Here is a 21328-nt window from a genome sequence, read left to right as displayed (position 1 = left end):
TCTAAGGTTATCTTAGCACATTTTTTTGAAGTTTCTTCAACTGAGTTTTGACTTCTCAACTACCATCTTTTTAATTACTTGATGCCAGTTTACCTTGATGTGTGTACTACCACGGAAAAACAGCTCAGTGTCACACAAAACATAATCTGTCATCTTTTTCTCATATGCCAAAGGGCAGTTACCAATCGCGATGACAAGATTATTAATATCTGTTGATCTTGAAGGAAAGTATTATTGTTGCTTTACTTCCTAAGTTTCCAGAAATCAAGTTCCCAAAGACACTGGAATCAGATTTTATGCTAGTCACAATTTTATTGCACCAGTTTATTGCTGAACCTTGTGTAATAACAGGATGGACTTGATTATACTTTGAGCAGTAGCACTTCAAACTACAGAACTGGAAAGAAAATTCATGCCTGTTCTCTGGACTACCCAGGGTCCAGCAGACTTGAAAAGGAGTCAGAAAATCATTGCGATGTTGCAGTGAGCCATTGGGGAGCCAGGCAAGCCTTGAGGCACTGAGTCAGCATGTAATTTCAGGAGTCTGTATTTCCTCAAATGCAATTCAATTTTATGTATTCTTTCCTGATTTTTTTTTTCCTCCCTCCCTCCCATGCTTTCCATGTTTTTCTGGCTCTATGTTCACATTTTAGCTCTTGACAGAGAAGGGGGAATAATCCATTTACTTAGTGGGAATTTGCTGCATTAGGCAGGTTGAGATGGAAAAATTGCCATTTCTGGAGATGCCACAAGTCTGATATCATGGAGTTGTTCCAGGTATCTGTGTTAAAAATATCCATTGAATCTTAGACTTGCCTTGAGCATTTCTGATTGACTTAAATTTATAACATCCTTTGACAAAAATGTCCACGATCTAATTTTTGTTATTATAGTTATTCCCCCATTTATTGCACTTTGACAGCTGCCTTTATGTTGATTAAATTACATTAAAAGTAAATGGTTAACAAATTGTTAGGAATAGAAGTATTCAGTATAAAATTAACAGTGGCTGTTTCTTGGAGCTGGCAAGAGGACCCTAATAAAAACTGGGTGCTTAAATATGTAGTATTAGAATAATAGAATAAGAATAAAAAGCCTGGAAACAATGCAGCACTATTATCTATTGTATTGGAAATAATGAGTTGTACTTTATTTGATATAAAATTACGGATAGATATGAATTTTCAGTAGAAACTAAATACATAATATTTATATAATATCTTAATCTGATGGATTGTACCATATGATGGGAGCACTTTTCACAAAATTCTATTGTACTTTAGTAATTATAAAACTTTTATATGGAAGCCTAGAACACGAACTAGGCAGTTTACTTAGGTAGCAATGTAACGCTGCTTAACATTATTTTCTCACTCGCTTACAACTTACAGATATTTGAAAAAACAGAATAAAAGCAAAAGCAGAAAAATAATACACACAGATAGAGGAGGGTCCTGCTGGGGAAAAAACAAAAAAACAACCATACAAAAAAATGATGGAGAGGGAGGAAAGAAAGTGGAAGATGACCCTTTGTTTAAATCAAGTCATCGACCAGGAGATACATTCCCCTTCTTGAAAGCCTAGCCCTAAGGAAACCTATGGCAGTTCTGATTTTCAACAGGGCCAGATTTCATCCAATATTGATTATTTCTCTACATCAAGAATAAATTTCTAGTATTGACCAGGCTATAGCACGGGTCAGTATTTTTCAATGTCTGACTTTTTGTCTTTACTCACTTTGGGTTCTGTATCTTTAATGACAGTGGCACATAAGTTATTATAAGAACTTAAATATTATTAATTCTTAATTAACATGAAAAATGTTGTTCTTAAAATGCAGACCAGGATTTTTTACTTGATATTTGCAAAAGCATATAGCAAATTTATTTCTTTATTGGTGGACATCTTTAAGAGTAAATTAGGCAAACACCTTGTGAAAATCATTTAGGACAGGGATTGTGATTTCTTGGGGCTTCTGACAGCTTTTTTTTTTTTTCCTCCGTTGTTCATGATTCATTGACTTCCATGCTCTCAACTTGCCTTAAGCTATCATTTTTTAGGAATTAACAGTAATGGATGACTTTTTAATTAACTTTCACTAACTATTTGAATAATTAGCAGAAATTTATTTTTCAAACTGATTTATTTTTGTGAAACCCTTAAGAATCGACATAGTCTGCCATCTGGCATATACAGCCACGGTCGTCTGCCCAGTCAGGTTCAGCATCTGATTATACGTTTAGCCTGTGGTTGGACCGAGCCCGATGTGATCTAGCTTGAAATTCTTTGAATGTTTCCATTTGCTTTGTGGATTTTCCTTTAGAGGACACAGAGTAGAACTGCTCAGGTAGCACATCTGACGTGGTCAGCTGAAAGCCTTCTCCAGTGCTGCTGAAAAGCAACTTTACAAAGTAACTGTCATTCTTGGAAGTCATCCCAAATTAGGGATGAAGTTACTCTCACTAGGTCTGTAGCTGAATCTAAATAAATAATCACTTCTGACTTTCCAGTATTGTGGTGTTATCTGAATGCATGTTTAGGCAGCTTGTGAATTCACAAACATCCTTGGAGTCTCTCCGGAGTCTGTGGTCTATGTACCTGTGAGTTCTGTATCCAGTAAGTAAATTTATGACAAAAATGGAAGATTTCCATATAATCAAATAAATGAACTTTTGTGGGTCTCTAATTTTTGGCCTTTGACAATTTTTGTTCTGTGCCTGTTGAACTTGACCTTTTTTTAATTTTTTTCGAAGTGCAAACTTAACAGAAATCTTTGACTTGCTACAGGTCTATGGCAAGTAGTTGGGATGATTCAGGCACAGAGAGTCCCTCCCTCCTTCAGGATTAATCTTTTGACTATTTCTTAGTCCAGAAGAGTAGCTTGTATTTTCTGCTCTGTAAAAATTTTGTACGAAGCTGCTGCAGAAGTCGTTGTGCCTTCCTCACATATGTAGGAACTTTCCATTATTTTACTCTGCATGTTTTTGGACACAAGACTCCAGCCCACCATCACTGACTTTTTTCCCCAGGAAAATTGTGTGATCCTTTGTAAATGAGCATTATTTCTTACAAATTTAAACCCTGGCTCTTAAAAAGTTTTGGAGTACTTTCCACTTCTACCAGATGTTCCACCCATATTTTATGGGAACAAATGAAGTCATTTGAGGATGTGAGGATGTTTTTTGATCCTCAGAACTTGAGTTATACTCTTCACAAACATCTGAACCGTCCCTGGTGCATTCAAGAGTCTAAAAGGAATTCTGCACCACTGAAGCAAACCATAGGTTATCATAACAGCTGTTTTTATCCCCCCATCCTCCATCTCTGAATGATAGTTCAACTAGAAGGATATCCACGTATTGGATGAATTAAAACTGTGAATATATGCTGCTCCTTACCTGTTTTCCAAAGTACCTCTTGTATAATAAGGTGGATGTTCTTGGCCTTTCTGTGAATTAAGACTTTTGTAAACAGGAATCTCTTCATGTCCCTTCATGTCTCTATTAGATGTTTGATACAAGTGTGGAAGATCATGGTGATTGTTGCTTCAAGCCAGCCTCTAGCATGAAATTTAATTTCTATCTACTACGTGATATGCCAGAAAATCCAATCAGAGCAAGGCTGCTGCATGCCAGCAATATTCCATGAATTATGCTTCACTGCTGCTCCTCATCATATGTGCCCAGCTCTTCATTATACTTGGAGAACACAAGGTACAAAATAATTCCTCTATTTACTTCCTTTCACTGCTTTCTATGGACATTTCTGTTGGGTCCATTCCTAGATTTTTTTTGATTCTTGTGTTGCTCCACCACTTTTGAGTTCTGTCTTTCTAAGAAGCTCTGAACCACCAGCCCCATTGTATGCTCTCCCCATCACCAGCTTTTTCTTTAGCTGCACTTCCTCCTAGTCATTCCTTTTCCTCAGAGCAAAATCCTTCATCTAGCCTGAATCAAAGTTCTGCAGAACAGCAGTCCCTGTTTCAAAGAATGGTTCTCAACCTTACAGATGTACTTGCATGATTATTTATTATCTTTCTAACTCTATTATAAGCCCTTGCTCAGAATGAGAGCAATGAGAGAATGTCCTCCTTGTCACCCTGCATGCAAGGCCATTGCTTCAGGAAGTCACACTTCTTCCTACTGACACTGAGCACCCAAATATTACCCAGAAACCCAGAAACACCTTTATTAGTAATGTTAATACTATAACAGCACAACACAATTTACTGCAGAAGAAAGCACACAAAGTAAGCTGCACTTCTCTTCTTGTCTGCAGTGGCAGAGGATTAGTATTAAGCACAATTTCTTCAGTCCAACCACCTAAGCACTGCTTCTTCTGTGGAGGTCAGTAAACAGTCCAACAGCTCTGCCACTTCCAAGCCATGAATGTCTGTGGAGAAGTGCTATAGGAAACCCAGAAGGTCTTGCATAGGTCCTTCTAAAAACTGCTACCAGACCTCCAGTAACACCAGATTTTCTCCTCCTGTAAAGTGGCATTCCTCAGCAGAGGCTGTTCTACCATCTGATGCCTTCAAAGTCTACTGCACCTGTAAATACCATGTGGCTTGGAGTCAGCTAAGAAACAAATTTTCTCACTCATCTGGCCACTGACATTTTTGTGAGATTTCTGCTCCTTGAAGTCCTTTACATCGAAAATGACTCATGTTTTGCCTCTGGAAAAAAAAAAAAAAGCTCCCATGAAGTTTCTGCTCCCAACAATTTCTGCTCATTGCTTGCAACTCTTGATCATTGACTTATGCACTGTGTTCTCTTTCTTCACCAGGAGCCATTTACAAAAAGACTTTTCACTCAGGTTTCAGTCCATCTCTTGAGCAGACTGTTACAGGAGCTGCCCAGTCAACCAGCTGCCTTCCTGTGTATCCTGCCTTCTGCTTGCAGTAATGATGGCAAGCTAGGCAGTTCTTAAACTTACAGCCTTTCCATATTGAGAATCGTCTATAAATTAAGATTAAAAAGGACTAATATTTAAACACACTCCTTATACACAGTACTTTCTAAATGCCGCTTATTGCTTCAGTTCTTCTTGAATGTGCTAGATAACAAATCCTAGGCTTAGGTGACTTACCTGTTGGTTTCTTTCTTGTGCAGAAGTCACCAACCATATCTGTTGTGAACGGCAGGGCAGCATTTTGAGGCAGGACTTACCTTTTTTCTTGCTCCCCTTGTATCCAGAGCAACAACAGTGAAACCACTGCTAAATGAAGTACTCCTCCATGGAGGTGCTTCCTAGAATGATTCTTACATAATTTATAAGGTCTAAATCAGATTTTGGGATCTGCATGTTATCGAGCTGCTGTAGGTTAATGATCACATCACAGAAAAAATCTTGGCTGTTAGCCAGTGCAAATATACTGGAAACAATTTTTGCCTACAACACATCTAAATTCAGCTCTGATTTTCAGCTGATCAATATGGATTATATTAGCTCACAAGAGAAGAAAATAGCTCATGGTGCGGTTTACAAGATGCCTGAGTTACAGGACAGCTGTTGGCTCTGGAAGTTCCCCACCCCATGCACCAGAGTCTGCTACATGCAGCCTTCTATCTGTGATAAATCCTGCTTTTGTTCTTCTTTATTTCTCATGGCAAATGAGAGTGATTTTATCTGGGACAACTTTCTGTACGACCTGACTATATGAAAACAATATATGTGGGACCAGATTCTGTATCCTGAGTCATGCTCAGTATGGTACTCTGAAAAGGTCTAAAGGTGTAGATGAGCCTACTGAATTAATACGCAACTCTACGCAATGAAAAGAGCGGAGCCTAGCTCTTATTAACTTTTTTGTGTGAACAGAAATCTGTAAGATTTCTGTAAAATCTTGCAAGTCTAAGGAGTTAATTTGTTCCCAAGTTCAAAAGTTTCTGTGCCTTTTAAATACTCTTGTCATCTGCGTTAATGACTACAGTTACTGAAAATCAAATGTACTACCCCATTTTTGAAAGATCTATTTCATCCATGAGGGCTATTCACACTATGTAACTTCATTCCAGATTCGTATAATTAATGAAGGATAAAGTCCTAGTCTAAATGTTCTTACCTGTGTCTTGGAGAGGTCTCTCTCTCTTCACTGTTTATGCAAAAAGACCCGGCTCCTAAAGTGGACACCAAACTTAGGTGTTTGTATCTATTGCCCATTATCTATCGCCCATGTATCTATCGCCCAGTGCTTACATTATCATCTTTAAACTATGAAGAGCTATCACTTTAACTATGGAAATACAACTTTCCAAACATCAAGCTTTTTTAAGCAATTACTTAAATGACAGGGATTATGGAAACTTCTGTTTTGCAAATCCTGGGCTCCAGCTACTATTTTCCAGTTGTTTATTTCTCATGCATTAGCTCTGGTTTCTCTTTTCCCAGCCCCAAACCCTGCTCTCATCATGATAATGCAGAATTCATCTCAGAATCTTGGCTATGCCAATATAGTAAACCAAAGTATATTTGTTGGAGAAGTAATGTAAAATACAAAAACGCTGGTATGCAATAAAGTTGTCAAACTTCCATCCCTTAGAAAACAACCTGATCTGGCGGAGATGGTTTAAGAATGTGGTGTGGTTGCTGACAGCTCAATTAAGCATAAGTCTTGCATTGCTAGTTTTCTAGAGCATAAATTCTAAGTGGTGTGATTACTACAGCTCCTGTATTTATTAGGATTTCATATACAGCTTAAAGTTGTCTAGAATGCACCCTCATTAGGGTGTGAGTTGTGATTTTGGTGTCCTAAACATAGCCTAAACTCTTATTAAATATTGCCATTCACAGGCAAGCATATGTTTATCAGAAGTGTAAGTACACTTCATTTATTAGGTATCTGCTGAGGTGAAAAGAAGTATTGCTATTTACCAGGAGTAGCATTGGTCCCATGAAAATTATCTATCATACACAGGTGTAAATTGAGCTGGTTCAGCATCAGCACTTATCTCTGAGCTTACTGGTTTCTGACTGGCATCCTATTATTTATTGGATGATTGTAGGTATGGCTAAAAGTAAAGAAATCATAGGCACAGTATTTCAGTGAAACTTCAGGCCAGCCAAACCTGAAAACTAGAAATTATGTCTGAAGCTAGCAGAAAATATTCTTAAGCTTGAATGTATAAGTAATATCAGCCTAGCCCTCTACAATACATTGAAATGTCACTATTTTGCATGTGATCACTAGTAACAAATACAGAAGTTGGTGTAACTCTCAAATTACATGACCTGAACACTGTATTACATTGGAAATATTCTAAATATATGTATTTTTTAAACGTTATGCAGAACAGTTTATGAATTTAAAAGATGCCGTTTCATGACCAGTCTTCCATGCCCCACCACTCCATCCGCTCCGTTTGTCCCACACCAAAGGGCATGGGAGAGGGCCCTGTGTTGCTGCTGCGGGGGAAAGAGAAGGGAAATTTGTGGCTGGTGAAATGGGTCTTTGGAGAATTGACCTTCACATGATTTCTACAGTGATGAGTCACGCTACCTCCATGATTCACTTCCTCAGGACTATGCCCTGCAAACACTAATACGCACACCAATATGCACACCATGTCATTCTTTTGAGTAAAGCTACTACTACTCAAGTCGTTACAAAAGCAGACCTATGTCATAAAGAACTATTTATTAATGTACCTTTCATCTTTTCCAAACATTTCTCTTCAGTTCAGACAGCAAAGCTATCTTCCTGTTTATTCTGCCCTTTAAAACTTCACTGAGGAAAAAATGGCTAAATTAAAATTTTTCTTGAGCAAGGAAGAGTAAGGGCTGCAGAATGTGATTCCTGTTTCAGGAGGAGGAAAATTGACATAGAAGAATAGGGCTTGAAAGGTACTTTTCTTAATCCCAGTCAGTAAAGCTTGAATCTTCAATATATTTAGGTAATATGGATTTAGCTCAATATGGATTGAACTCCTGAGAGTTTCCACAAGTTTTCTGTCCACACAAACTTGGTTAATGTAACTTGTTTGAAGAAACTTCATTTGAAACCACAGAATCCTGAGACAAAGACAGACATCGAGAGCTTTCATGGTGTGGGAGGAGGATGACACAATTCTGACTGCCTGAAGCAAGACAGGAATGTAGCAGAGGCCTCAAAATGACTAATTTGGACACAATTCATGCTTAGGTTTCAGTCTGGATTTTAATTTAATTTGTCTTTCATATTGCCTCACAGGGCACCATACCTTTTTTTATGCTTTACATAAGAATTTTTTCCTCTTCATACTCAACATCTAAGAAATAATATAAAATATTATTGATAAATAATCAGCCAAAAATTCACCATGCTCATAATTTAATGGTAGGAGCATCTTAATGGATGAATAAACATCATAATGGAAAAACAATGATCTACTGGGGGCTATGTTCACATCCACATTCATGCATAATTTCTTCTAGCCTCAGGGCTAACAAGACTTAATTTTTGCATATGTTAAACAAAGAAATCATTAGTGAAGCCTGGGTGGTCATTGATGGATTTAAGTCATACGATAGCTAATTGTGATTGAGACTGCTGCTTTATTACTCTAATTTTTCAGACTTCATTGTAGACTCTGCTAAAGGCAAAGTTTATGCATATAGCATTATAATGTTTCCAAATTGATTCCCAGGGAGCAGAGTTGTTAAACAGAGCATCCTCAAAACTTGCAAAAGATTCCTGTTTAAAGGGTCACAATACATTGGCCTTGAATGGTAGGAAATTGTTCATGCTGTTAATCGAAATGTTCTCTTCATATGAACAATGGCCCAGAGGTGCTACATATTGAAAAATACTGATTCTGTTAGATTTAAGCCCTCTTAGAGGTGGCATTTACTGTTATGTTCTCTGTCCATGGTATAGTTAAACATTATTAATTTTTTTCTTCTTGAACTTTTTTAGCTAAAATAGGTATTGTCTAGTCTATGACAGTTCATATGCAGAATCCTTTAAACATCTTCTAGAGGGTCTTCTTTTAAATAGGAAAAAAATATACACAAAATACACTATGTGCATGTCTTTAGGTAAGTATGTATATACACATATATATATGAATGAATTCACTGACAGCAATCAAACTGCATCATCACAAACTGAGATACACATTGCTTCATTGCTGAGCTGCTCAGTTTTCCGAACGTGGTCAGAGTGAGGATGGGAATCAAGGAATCGCTATCAAAGATGTTCCTTTCAGATGTTCCCAAATAGTGCCTTTCTGGGACACGATTTAGAATGAAAAGCATCTTTTGATCCTTTGCTGTGTTTGGATAGGCAGACAACAGCAGGGTTGATTTTTTTTTTTTTAAATTTCTTTCTTATTTGCACTTGACTGGAAGGTGATAGCTCTTTCTATGAAGTGTGGAGATGTTTGCCTGAGCTTTGTCTCTGTGTATGAGCCTGCAGCACGGACACTTAATGCCTTGTTCATTCACAAAAATCTGCTGCTCTTCAGTGATCCTCAAAAGAGACTACATGTTAAAGCATATCGAGGTTATATTTGAGCCCACATTTGTCTCCTGGCTGAATGAACTATGCAAACACAAGCTTGTACACAGGCATCGGTATAAGGAAAGCCTGAAAGATCTGTGGGAAGAGAGAAGCTGAGGTCTCTTAGTAACGTGCACCCTGACTACAAAATAGGTGAAATTGGTCACGGCTACTGCGGTGCCACAGTATGAACAGCCCACGATGTCTTGGAAAAGCAGATGTAGCATCAAGAAGACAAGCTGGCCACAGATCCTGAAAATGGCAGTGGCAGAGGGGGTGAGGACCTTGAGTATGACAGCAAGAAGCCTCTGTTTGGGATCACTGGCATCCATACCTATACTGCTTTCTAACGCCGGTATCTGTTACGCTTGGGAGAACAAGTATCTTATTCACAGAGAACTAGTGAAGCTGCATTCCCCTTCCTACCTGCCAGCCTCAGACCCCTGTTAGCCAGGTATCCAGTCTGATGGAAGCTGCCACTTCCATGCTATTTAATTAATGTTTTTCTCCATATGCATTCCTTCACAGGAGGACAGGGCTCATGTGGCACAGCTCTGAGGTTCCTCCAGGACCTTCATGAACATGTAGAGGGGCGACATGAGGAATATCACCTAGGTACAACCTGTGAATAAAGAGCAATTAGGGAATGGCCCCAGAGGTCTTAAATACTGTGTTGCCTCTGCCAGGCTTGCCACACCTCTCTTGAGTCTGTAGGTTCTTGAAGTTTGTGTAAAGGCAGTGAAGGACACCAGCTCCTGGTTTTGGTAATACCTCTCCACATATGAAAGTCATGCACTCGCTGGCTGGTCATCCAAGTCCTTGTATTGGGTTTGTGTGGCAAGGTTTTGGTAATGGAGGGGAGGCTACTGCAGTGGCTTCCATGAGAAGCTGCTAGAAGCTTCCCCCATGTCCGATAGAGCCAATGCCAGGTGACTCCAAGACGGACCTGCCGCTGGCCAAGGCCGAGCCCATCAGCGATGGTGGTAGTGCCTCTGGGATAACATAGTTAAGAAGCGAGGGGCGGTGGAAGAAACAAACACCAGGAGCAATTGCAGCCAGAGAGAGGAGGGAGAAGATGTGAGAGGAACAACTCTGCAGACACCAAGGTCAGTGCAGAAGGAGGGGGAGGAGGTGCTCCAGGTGCCGGCGCAGAGATTCCCCTGCAGTCTGGGGAGAAGACCATGGTGAGGCAGGCTGTCCCCCTGCAGCCCATGGAGGTTCATGGTGGAGCAGATATCCACCTGCACCAATGGAGGACCCCATGCTGGAGCAGGAGGGTGCCCGAAGGAGGCTGTGACCCTGTGGGAAGCCCACGCTGGAGCAGGTTCCTGGCAGGACCTGTGGCCCCGTGGAGAGAGGAGCCCACGCCAGAGCAGGTTTGCTGGCAGGACTTGTGACCCCGTGGGAGACCCACGCTGCAGCAGTTCATGAAGAACTGCAGCCCGTGGGAAGGACTCAGGTTGGAGAAATTGGAGGACTGTCTCCTGGGAGAGGGACCCCACGCTGGAGCAGGGGCAGAGTGTGAGGAGTCCTCCCCTCTGAGGAGGAAGGAGCGGCAGAGACAACGTGTGATGAACTGACCACAACCCCATTCCAGGGGGAGGAGGGAGAGAAATTGGGCGTGAAGTTGAGCCTGGGAAGAAGGGAGGGGTGGGGGGAATGTATTTTAAGATTTAGTTTTATTTCTTATTACTTGATGCTGATCTGATTGGTAATAAATTAAATTAATTTCCCCGAGTTGAGTCTGTTTTGCCTGTGATGGCAATTGGTGAGTGATCTCTCCCTGTCCTTATCTCGACCCACGAGCCTTTCATTATATTTTCTCTCCCCTGCCCAGCTGAGGAGGGCAGTGACAGAGCGGCTTTGGTGGGCACCTGGCCTCCAGCCAGGGTCAACCCACCACAGTCCCAAAGGCAAAGTGTTCCCAGCAGCCTGTCTCCTAGACACACCTGTTACTGAGGCCAGGGCTCACAAAAGTCATCCTGTCCCTTCACCTGGAAAAAGAAGTGCCGGAAGCTGGACAGGAATTTATTCAAGGTGCCCATCTGCACATTGCCTTTGCAGCTGCAGGAATAGATCTATTCCTCTGCCACAACACCTTGCAGCATGTGTCGTCCAAAGGTGGCGTGAAGCATTTGGGTAACAAGAAGGGCCAATAGTTTTGCCTGATCAGAAAAAGGGTGTCTGCACCTGAGCTCTGGTATGCGTGGTGGTACCACGGATGATCAAAGGGTGGTGTGGTGATTACCAGAGGTCTGTGGGACAGCTTCACTTCAGAAAGTGTGAAACCGCATGAGTGACAGGAGGGCTGAGGTGTGTGGCCAAATAATATCTAATCTTGCAGTAGCTCCCCAAACCAAGTACTTTTGAAGTGAAAGGTGCATCATCACCAAGTTACTTCAAACTACTGGTCTGCCTCTCTTGTATCAAACAATTTGCTAATCCCAGATGCAGCCGGGGGTCGAGATGCTCTTCCAGACCGTGGAAAGCCTGTCCAACCCCTTACCGAGGACCGGGTGGGATGGCGGGGGGGGAGGGGGGTGTCACGCATTTTGGGGGGCATAGGAGGTGCAGGAGGGGACCAGCAAAGCAGCGGGCTCGGGCTCGGGTCCTGCGCTGGTCAGCCGCCAGGCCAGGGCCGTGCCAGGACGCGGGGCCGGCGCCGCGGGGAGGCGGGCGGGAGGCGGTGCTGCCGGCGGGGCGGGCTCCTGCTGCCGGCGCGGGGCCGGGGCCGCCGCCGCCGAGCGGGCGTGGGGCAGAGCCGAGCCGCAGCGAGCAGAGCCCTGCGGCAGGTGGGGCAGCGCGGCTGGCGGAGGGAGGGCGTGCGGCCGCCGGCAGGTCAGCGGGGGCTCCCCGGGGGCAGCGGGGCGGAGGGGCGGACTGCCCGGGGACGCTTCGTCCCTGCGGGGCTCCCTTCGCTCGGGGCGGGGGCGGTGTGTGTGCGGCTGGGGGGGGCAGCCGGAGGCGGCTCGGGGACACACACCCACACACCCACCCCCCGGCAGGTGCAGCCATCGGGGCGGGCTCGGCCCCCGCCCCGCAGCCGGGCTGTGCCCGCGGGAGCCCCGGTGTGGGGACGGTGGGCGCCAGAAAGCCGCGGGTCTGAGGTACGGACGTTTGTGCCTCCTTTTTAACGGGCCGTGTCGCTGATGCGGGGGTTTTGCGATGCGATTGCAGTGCGTGCAGGCAGATTGTACGAGCCTGAAATCCTCACTTAGTTTTTTGGCACAAGATGAAATCATTTATATCACGCTATGTCCTCTGTGCCATGCAGAAATCTGCTTTATTCTCACACCACGGGTCAAACGAGTTACTGACTTTGTGTATTAACTTCTTTGATAGTTTGTGGCACGGGAGTTCAGACTTTACAATACCAAGTAAAGTAGAAGGGTTCGTATTAACTGCAATTATACTTGTTTCTGTACCTGGAAAGAAAAAAAATCTGCTCTGTAGGCCACTTCTGATTACTCCTATGCAGTTGTGTAATGCTTAGATGTGCTGAAAGGATCTGATCTCGGATTCAGGGATTTCACAGGCTGGAAAACCAGCTCACTGGTTGATTCTGGAAGTCTTCCAGCTTTCAGGCACCAGAGAAAGCCTTACGGGTTTATTAGGCTTAGTAAACTCACTTGGAAGTTTTCCCCAAACCTTATTGATTGTGGGGACGGTCATTATATATCTTTCAAATATTTATTCAAATATATAATACCGAACTAAAGAGTGGGCACAAGATATTTAATTGAAGAACCGTGCTAAGTATTTTCCTTAGGAAATTTAGTTTTCAGCATGAAGACTTTGATAGGATACAGAGTGTTAAAGATGTGCAAAATCAAGACAAATTTCATTCTGGGATGCATAACAGGAGCGTTGCAGATATGTGATGGCATCCCTTAGTAGTTGTGACTTTGAGGTCTGTGTCTGGTATTGGTACTGTCTGGGATTTTGGACACCACTGTTCCAACAGAGTCTTACCAGTTAGGCAGGAGATCAGTAGCAAAGGTGATCAGAGATCTAGAAAACAAACTGTAAGAAAATAGTGGAAGAACTGGAATGTTATAGTCTAGGGAAGCAAAGACTGTTGAGAGATGTGATAACAATCTTCAACTGTGTAAGTGGTTGCTTACACAGAGTGGCGGGAAACAAACTGTTCTCCACATCCAGTGGAGATGTAACAAGAACCAGCATGCTGAACTGCAGCAGGAGAGATTAGGTTAAACGGTAGGGAAAGTCCTGCTGAACTGTACAGGTAATTGAGCATTGGACTGTCCAGGTAGGGTGTGGAATCTCTTTCACTAGTGCTCTTTAAGGTCAGATCTAACAAGCATTTACCAGAAATGCTTAAGGCAGGAGTGATGGTGCCTTCTTGTTGTGAGAGACACTACATGACCTCTTCAGGTCACTTACAGGCTCCAGCGGTGGCAGAGGCTACCAGCAGGCAAGCCTGTGAACTCACACTCTCGGTTACGATCATGCATATCAAAGAAGCAGCTTTGTAAGGTAAACACAGCTCAGTAATCCATCTATAATATTTCACTCACATGCCTAACATTTATACTAGATTTTGTGATTCTTCTTCCTTCTGCTCCAACTGCTCCAACAGTTGAAATCTAAGAGCAGTAGCGGATGATCTGCTGAAGAACATCACGTCTTGGTTTGGCACCATCACAACCAGTAAACTGGTTTATTGGTAAATGCTAGAAGATTTGGGCTTAGTTTCAGAGTACAGTTCTGTAAACTGCATCCCGTTGCTCCCTTCAGGTCCTCAGTAATATGGGTGAGTCTCGGGCAGTCCATGAGGCAAAACTGCTTCAGTTTAATTTATCTGTGTCTTGGCTATTATCGTCATCTCTGAAATTACTTGGATTATAATTCAGCTCTTAAACATACTTTGAAAAGTGTAGTTTGGCCTACTGCATTAAACAAGTTTTTTGCCCAGTCCAATTATTAGCCCAACTAATTACAGAAATAGCTGGCTGGAATGAGACGTGGTGTTTCTCTTCCCTTACCTCCATTACCTAGAGATTTTTGCCGCTTTGCTCAAGTTTTATTCTTTTATGGTGTTATTCTTTGTGTTGTTATTATCAATTTACATATTAATTATTTTAAAAATTCTATGACATTCTTTGCTTCCAGCGACTGCTTGTGAAATTAGCTTCACAGTCTGGAAAAGGATCACTTACGTATTTTGAACATCCCTATGATGTGATCCAAGGCCTAACTTCTCTTTCTAGGTTATTCGTTATTGTTTCATGTCCCTGTGTTGTGCGCTTACTGCTTTAGAGAGGCATTGAATAAAGCTGATTCAGTCTTTCCAGTGTCTCTTTATGAGACAGGCCTTTTTAATGTTCTTAGTCATCTGTATTATTATGATGCCCTTGTTTCTGCCTTTTTTATCTTCTTTGAGCTGGCGTGACCAGACATGAGCCTGGTAACCCCACTGAAGATGCACTGTTCACGTGGTGTCTTCTGCTGCTTCCTCCTCAGCTGCTTCCCTTGCTTCCCATTGTGGCCGCGGCGGCGCAGCAGTCGAGAGTGGCTTGAAGAGACCAAAATGCACCTTATAAAATGCATTGCCTTGCATTTAGTTTTTCTGATATCAGTTTGTCACCCTGTATGCTGTCAGAGTTTCTCTAAATCACCTGAAAGGATGCATTTTGTCAGGGCACAGCTGCAAGGGCTCCCCATGGAGGGGGTGGCAGGGCAGGGCCAGCAAGGTCTCTAGAAGAGTTTTTCATGAGAGATGTGTGTGGTTCAGCACGCCGTCCCTCTGCGACACATCCTGTGCTGGAGCGTAGGGTTTGATGTCCCCCTGTGCATCTTCTGCCTGGAGAACCCAGTGCACCTCCTCGAGCACCAGCGCTGACCGCACATGGCGCGTTACATTGGAGCTGGCTTCGTCAGCCAGGGTCTGCTTCTGAGTAGCCAACTTTACTGGCCAGGAGTAAAATTTAGGGGTAAGCAGAAAATTGTTGAGGAGGTTGCTACGCTGTGGCACTGCATGTCGCTTTGTTAAATAAATAAATAAATAAATAAAAATCAAGGCTTGGCATTTCTTCCCTGCTTTTGCCCATGAATGGGGAAATAGGCTCAGCCCTGCAAGGCTTCTGTTTTGTTTCACTCAGAACTGGACTGGCTGTGGAAAAAAGGAGTGTATGGTAGAAGAAAACTTGGACCTGTGGGGGGTACAGACAAAATGACTTGAGAGGCTTTTTTCTCTCCCTAGCTCTATGGTACTGGGGTACTATGAGACTTACAAAAGAAACTTTTCTAAGTTGCCATTAATCTACGCAGACGTTGTTTTTAAAGCAGCACTGATTGATTTAGCCTTCCAGGGTAGGTGTCAGGCACACTATTCGTGATTAACAGCAGATAGAAACCAGGGAGATGAGCAGTGTTGATCGTACTGAATAATATTATGAATGGAAATAAGAGTACAAAGTAAATACATGTCAACCTTTTGGAATTTTGTGTGATTTATATCGTTTGAATTTTGGATTGAGTAATTGATCTTTTTATCAGTGTGTTTTATGTTGTAATAAAACAGGATTTAAATATTGAGAAGTTAATAGCTGCTCTAAGTAAAACACACAGGCACTGGAATGAGGCACATTCTCTCTATATATAACATGCAAAAATTGCAGGGAAGTTTGTTTGAACTTGACATGGTGAAAAATAAAACTATTATTCATGCCAGTGAGAGATTTACATTTTTCCTTGAATTCTCTGTCAGTTCGAAGTAAGCCTGTAAAGAGTACTGCATTAGCACACAGGCAATCTAAATTTCCACCTTGTATATGAGCACTTTAAGGCCTCTTCATAATTCAGACTTTTATATTCCAAGATTCTTCTCTCTGCTATGATTAGTTCCAGTAGCTTGGTCTGAAGCTCTGGTTTGAGGCATGAGACACTGAACTAATAACAAAGAGAAGCTGGAGGCTGCTTAGCCCTCTAGAAAGAAATAAATACTGATGTAGCAAAATGAGCGGGTTCTGGGATCGCGGCAGGAAGACAAGGAGAGGCTGGGATCAGTCACAAATCTTCTAGGGCAGGAGGGGTTGAGAAGTGGCTGTAGGGACCACCTGCCTTTGGCTGTGGGACCAGGACCAGGGCTCTTCTGGGAACTGACATGGGGACAGAGGTATGAGGAGGGCTCGGGGCATTTTTAGGACAGGAATGGTTTGGGGGAACTTTGTGGGAGCAGAATCTCTTTTATTGCCTCACACTTTTATTCTAGACCAGCTCACCTCATTGTTCTTCTCCACTGTCCCATGTTGTGGGTGCCTCCTGTCACCTCTGCAGCCATCCATTTTTTCCTCAAGCTAACAGTTTTCCTTTTCCTCTTCACTGGCCCCTGCAAATGCTCCTCTCCTTCCCAGGCTTTGGGAAAAGGGCTGGGCTCTCAGTGTCACTTCTTCTGGCTGTTGGGAAGATGGTAAAGGGAGGTATGAAGAGAGATAAGGGGACTGTGCAGAGGGGAAGACAGCACTTCAGTGACCTTGAAGAGCAAGTGCTAGCAGGTCCTGCTGCTGCTTCACGTACACTCATCTCTGTCCTTAGAGATGGTGACGGAAGCACCGTGTAAATAGGAGGTGTCAGTCAGTGGTGTGGGATGTAGCTTTGCCATCCCCATCTTCTTTGGTATAGGTAAAATCTGCTGGTAGAAGTAGACTACTTGTTTACAAGTGTGCAGGTCCATGTGTGGGTATAAAAGACCCTGAACAAAGAAGTGATCATTGGGTTTTTGTATGTTTTAATTGGGAAATTAAGGTTCTCTGGTAGAGCTCTAAATGTGTCTGTTTGGACACGGCATATCCATAGCTGAAGTGGCTGTAGCACTCTGTATATTTGCTGGCGTGACAAAACTTGTAGGATTTAAAAAAAAAAATTATCTGTGGAACATACTAGAAAAGCATCTTTATCCGAGATGTCTTTGAAAGGGAGAAATTGAGTTGTTGGAATGAAGAGTGTCCCAACTTCTGTGGTTGGAGTGTACATTAACACTGATACTTGCTTAGCTCAGAACATTTTTATATATTTTAAAGATCATGTACTATACCAAAAGCTCTGCATTTTTTGTCCAACTTATCAAATGTACAACGTTGATTTGCATTATCCAAACTGTCAATTCTTTTCCTCTTTCTTTTGTGTAAATCTTCAGAGCCATGGTGATGATAAAACATGTTCTAACTTGCCTGAACTCATTTATATCCTACATCAACAGAAAGTGGGAAAAAAACCAGCCCCTGAGCTCTACTTTGAGATTAAGCCAACAATTTTTAAAGCATGCCAGCTTGTATTTTCCAAAATATTTTATAACAATCTGTACTTTCTTCATTAAGTAGTTAATGATTTCCAAAAGTTTTCTTTTTAGACAAAACTGTTGCAGCATGTAAAAATGAGCCCAATTAAGGTGATTTGAAGACATGTAAGAGAAGGGTGCTGCAGTTGGTGTAACAGCAGGAGTATGTGTAGGCTCAGGCTTTAACAGACACTTGGGGAAGTCTTTGTTGTCAAGAGTACCTTGTGCTTCTTTTGGTCTCAGTAGGTAATTGCAATTCTCCCCCCGCAATGAGTATTAGTTCCCTAATTCCACAACAGCTTGCAGTATCTTATGTGGAGAGGTCACGATAATATTATGTAGTTGTGTCAACAGTACAGTTTATTAAAATACCAGATTATTGGGCTCAGTTTAGAATCTTGCGGTATTACCCTTGCTTCACTTAAGTGTGCAAAACTGTGTGAACTTCTGCCAAACTAGCAGGGGAGCTGCCAGGGAGGGACCACAAGATCCCAAGATGAGCTTTCTAGACTGTCAGTGTAATGTGTACATTTGAGGGAAGATGTACAAACTGGTACGTTACTTCCTTTCCTGATACCAGGATCTTAAAAGGTTCAAATTATAGGTGCAATTAAAAAGGTACCTACTGCTTTCAGTGTCCCTAAATTAAATAATTTCTTTTTCTTAGTCTTTTAACCAGCTGGTATCTCTTGGGTGGCTATCTTGGAGCTCTGGCCCATTAGCAGAGATCTAAGCAAGGCTGTTTAAATAAATATCTCTTTCTTTAATTGCAGCTCTCTCTGACCAGATCAGTATGTTCCTACTTACTTGCACTTGGGATCTGACCTTGGTTTCCTACTATTTCCCCTTTCCTCATTGCAAGTAGGGAAAATAGAATAATATTCCCAATTAAATAAGACAGAGGAGAAAATAAGCACTGGAAGTGTAGCTGCAATGTCCTATGTGGAGAAGAGGCGGCAGGCACATCTGTGCAATAACTTAAAGGATGGGTGAATTACGCAGAATATGAATTGAAGTTGGAAGAAGCAGGAGTGGACCATTGCTGGACTGTTAGGGTTGTGAATTCGTTCCTTTCCCAGCTGTGGGAAATGTTTCAAAACATAAAAGCACTCTGTGGGAAGTGGCTCTCTGAGATTAGACTTTATGTCCAAGTCAAAAACCCAGGGCAAAGTTATATAATGCTGGACTTCCATTTAATCGGAGGATTGATAGCTTATGGGAGGTGGACACGGGAGTCTCCACCTCTTAAACTCTTGGCCTTAATAGCACAGGATTGAAAGACAAAGGAGATCACTCCTGGCAGAATATAAGCTGAACCGAATGTCAGTATCTTGGGAAAGGAGGGCACACAGTGCCTTCCCAAGTGGAATGGTATCTGCCTACTTACTGCGTTTAAAAGGTTTCCATTAGGAGGGAGCAGAACTGGGTGGGTGGAAGTGAGAGAACTGTTGAGATACACCATGAGATTCACCGTCAACTCATGAGATAGAACAATGTGGAAAAGTACAGCCAAGAACGTGGGAGCTGTGTAAAGAGTGGAGGTCTTCACTTCATAGCAGCTTAAAACAAAGGAAACTTTAGGTGGAAATGCAAAAATAAAAGGTGTTAATATGTCAAGGGGAATTTTCAAAGACAAACCCCCTAATTTCAGGAAACCGAAACTCTCACCGACTGAAACTCTGTCATTTGCAGAGAAAGCAAGGATGAAATGGCAACCCTAAGCAAACCAATCAAATAAATTAAATATTGAGCTTTTTGAATAGCTCTGGCTGGAAGTTGAGTGAAAAAGAAGAATGAGGAAATAATGGGAATTAAGAGACTTGGAGGAGATTATTACTATCCCTGAAAAGTAAAATTGAGAATCCTTCAAGTCCTGTGAGGAATTGCACAAATCGTGAGAAATCACTTATGATAAAATCTATATAAATGCTGGCAGTATACAAAACTGTGAAAAGTATACTCTTGCAGTATAATGGAAGAGAACGTGATAAAGGAGTTTTTTGCTTTTTTCCTACTATGGAAAAGAATGAGGAGTGGGGAAGGGGAGGAACACTTGCTGAATAACAGTGATTTTTTTTTTTAAGGTCCTAGACAATGGAGTTTTATGTTTGTTATTCCCTGATGAATTTGCAACGAGGAGAAAGGAATGTAATTGTATGCCCCTGTGATTAAGTCCATTTGCTGTGCAAAGAGGCCCACATGGTCATGGTGTGCTCATGACTCAGCTGAAATGCACATTGACAACTTTTGCCAAAAAGGAGAGGGAAGCCAGGATGCAGAGGATTTCATTAAGGAGCTCAAAAGAGAGGACAGCTGCACCTAATTTTCAGAAGCACATAGTTGTCTTTGAGGAAGCCAAGCAGTACCAAGAATAAAGCTATATTTTTATTTCCTGAAGAGTAAAGGCATTCCATTTGTTTTATCTCTTATTTTCTTTTCCGATCTGGATTTAAATAAGGTATCTGCCCTCAGAAGAGGTGTTTCTAGCAAAGGAGAATTTCTTCTATGTGTATGCATAGATATACCTACTTATGCTAAGTAATCACTATAGGTAATGAGTATTCAATGCTTTGATGGTACGTGCCAGGAGCAGCAAGAAAAAGGCATTCAACAAAACCCTCCTGGAGCTGTCCAGTAGACAGCATTTCCCTTGGACAAGTTTTGGTGCTTTGCAGAAAACCCAATTCTCTCTGCTCCTCAACATTTGACCACATGCAGTTATAAATTTGTTTCCTGGTTTAATCTATCTGAGTTTTAAATAGAGCTTTGGTAATGTATATCTTCTGCTCCTGCAGAAGTATTTATAGGATGTCTTTGGAAAGTTGGGCAACTGCAGGCAATGAAATCTTGCTCGGAAATCAAATGTGATGTGAAAGTTCTGTTATATGGTGATTTCATCCTGAAAACTCCACTACACTAACACCAAAATAGAACTCAAGTGTGGATGATTGACACCTGAAGTAAATATATGATCACTTTAAATCATTAACCTGATTTCTTGTTTGAATAAATAGGAGACAGCCTTTCTCTTTTGAAAATGACTAGGTGAAGAAGTAGGGAATATTTTGATAAAATGGAAAATATTCATAATTATAATGATAATTATTAGGAAATAATCCTACTGTCCTTTGACATAGACATTTTGCTGCCTTTTTTGTGAAATGGTTGTTTTCTAGTCTTGTTTACTTATACATTTTCATTGGTTGATATTTTAAATCTATTTACATTGTCATGGAAGCATATTTTATAATATGGCTGAAAGGGAATTGACTTTCTGTGTTTGTGTACGTGCTTTTTTTCACCTTTAATACTATCTGAGAACCAATAACCATGTGTCTAGATATAGAGTTCATCTTTAACAAGTTCATCCCAAAACATACATAACAGCACTTGATTTTAAAGATCTAAAATATTAAGCAATGCTTGTGGATTATGATGTAATTGCCGGTTATTATGGCTAAATTGTAGCTAAATTCTGTTCCTTGCAAATTGATTGTGAACTCCGATGAATTATACAGCCCATGTAAGAACAGAGAATATAATCACACATC

General features: G+C 41.7%; 1 protein-coding gene and 1 long non-coding RNA gene across 2 annotated transcripts in view; one reads left to right on the top strand and one right to left on the bottom strand.

Moving 5' to 3' along the window:
- LOC142600928 (uncharacterized) overlaps positions 1–21328 on the bottom strand; it is a 637768-nt gene that overhangs the window by 12962 nt on the left and 603478 nt on the right. The window lies entirely within an intron of this gene.
- The window catches only part of COL21A1 (collagen type XXI alpha 1 chain), a 117476-nt gene continuing 108331 nt past the window's right edge, over positions 12184–21328 (top strand). The window contains exon 1 of the mRNA XM_075747377.1: positions 12184–12316. The gene's annotated coding sequence lies outside the window, so the exon portion shown is untranslated. The remainder of the gene's footprint in view (positions 12317–21328) is intronic.

Source organism: Balearica regulorum, chromosome 3 (assembly GCF_011004875.1).
Source record: "Balearica regulorum gibbericeps isolate bBalReg1 chromosome 3, bBalReg1.pri, whole genome shotgun sequence".
Classification (NCBI taxonomy): Eukaryota; Metazoa; Chordata; class Aves; order Gruiformes; family Gruidae; genus Balearica; species Balearica regulorum.
Note: the sequence above shows the minus strand (reverse complement) of the source record. Positions and strands in the feature narration are given on the sequence as shown.